Here is a 2,301-nt window from a genome sequence, read left to right as displayed (position 1 = left end):
AGACAAAAGGCGAAAACGAAGATTTGAAGACGCAAAGGTCCAAAAAGCTCAAAAGTACAAGATACAATCAAAAAGGTTCAAATTATTGATGAAGAACGTCTAAAAATGACAAGAGTACAAGTTACAAAACGCAAAGTACACGATATAAAATTGTACGAAAGGGCGTTCGAAAATTCGGAACCGAGGCATGAACCAACTTTCAGCGCTCGACGCAACGGTGTAAAAATTACGAGTCAACTATGCACAAGAATAAAATATAATATTTAAATAATTAATAATAAGAATAATATTAAATAATAAAAAGTTGTTAATTGAGCATAGTTCAGGGGTCGTAAGCGAAAATTCAATTTAACATTTTGCCTATAAAAGGCTATGTATTACGTTCTTAATAACAAACCCTTTTCGATCTTAAATCTATCTTTCTATATATATCGATCCCTTATCTATATCTAATATCCAATATCTATATTTATAATTCTCTATCATAATGTTAATGTAATAAGATATAACAATAATCTTAATTTTAATTTTAAATTATGATAATAATAAGATTTATGATAGAGATCGTTTGAGTGTGTAAGTCGAAATTCTGTCCGTGTAACGCTACGCTATTTTTAATCATTGTAAGTTATGTTCAACCTTTTTATATTAATGTCTCGTAGCTAAGTTATTATTATGCTTATTTAAAACGAAGTAATCATGATGTTGGGCTAATTACTAAAATTGGGTAATTGGGCTTTGTACCATAATTAAGGTTTGGGCAAAAGACCGACACTTGTGGAAATTGGACTATTGACTATTAATAGATGGGGGGTATTGTCTAATTGAGTGACAACTCATTGGAGTCTGTCGAACCTATCTTCAAATTAATTATCCTAATAATTAATAATGATTATGGTTGTCCTATTTAGTGACGTTCATATGGAATCTATTATAATCATTTAATTAATTATTCGGGTTGGGTAATTGATTATTCAAACTGACCAAGTGGGTAAATTAATATTCATATCTAATCAAAACAGGGGTAGATTACATACAGTGATAACTGGTGTAATTGTTGACAGAAGTGATAACTGCGTCACAGTTTAAATCCTTAATTAGTTGGAATATTTGACTTCGGGTATAAGGGTAATTTGACGAGGACACTCGCACTTTATATTTATGACCGATGGACTATTATGGATAAAAACCAGATAGGTATCAAATAAACCATGACAAAGGACAATTAACCCGAGTAACAATTAATTAAAATCAAAACGTCAAACATCATGATTACGGAAGTTTAAATAAGCATAATCCTTTTATTTCATATTCTATCGCAATTTTATTTATTGTTATTTTATTTATCGTCATTTATTTATTTTACGCACTTTAATTATTGTCATTTATCTTTACGCTTAAAAATATAAAATCGACAAACCGGTCATTAAACGGTAAAAACCCCCCTTTATAATAATAATACTACTTATATTATATATTTTTGTAAAAATATAGTTTTATAAAAATATAGTGTTAAACTTCACTGCGTCCCTGTGGAACGAACCGGACTTACTAAAAACTACACTACAGTACGATTAGGTACACTGCCTATAGTGTTGTAGCAAGGTTTAGGTATATCCCATCCGTAAATTAATAAAACTTGTGTCATATTTTGTAGTATTTCCTAGTAAAAATAATACTATTTCGTACCCTCACGCTACATCATCAATAATCATATCATTTACACACTTGTAACCTCTCTAACCATCATCTATACTAATCGGCCCAATAAAAAAAATAAAGGAATACGGTCCAATCCCTTCATGAAGCCCAATACCAAGAGTTATATATAAGTGGTTTTTTTTTTTTTTAAACGATCACAGAAGAAAAAAAAATTTACGATTATCATCTTCATCGTGGGTTTCCAAAAATGTTTTAAACCGAAATATCAAGTAGCTGTAGAAACAGAAACATACCATTTCAGTTACTGTAGTACCGATGAAGAAAAGAAGGAGAAAATAGAGAAAAGAAAAGGAAAAAAAAATATAACTCAATGTTGGTGGTTGATATGGTGGTTCGAAGGTTGACAGCGATGGTGATGGTTTCAACGGAGGTTAGTGAGAGCTATAGAGAGAGAGAGAGAGAGAGAGAGAGAGAGAAAAGGAGATGGTGGCGATGGAGTTCAAGAGAGAAAGAGAGATATACATATATATAGAGAGAGAGGGTACCGGTTAGTTGTTGGTGGTTCGTGATGATTCTTTTAACATAAATCACTGCTGCAGTTGTAGTTATGTTGGTGGTGACGGATGAAGGAAGGTGGTG

This window comes from Rutidosis leptorrhynchoides, chromosome 3 (assembly GCF_046630445.1).
Source record: "Rutidosis leptorrhynchoides isolate AG116_Rl617_1_P2 chromosome 3, CSIRO_AGI_Rlap_v1, whole genome shotgun sequence".
NCBI classification, from domain to species: Eukaryota; Viridiplantae; Streptophyta; class Magnoliopsida; order Asterales; family Asteraceae; genus Rutidosis; species Rutidosis leptorrhynchoides.
Note: the sequence above shows the minus strand (reverse complement) of the source record.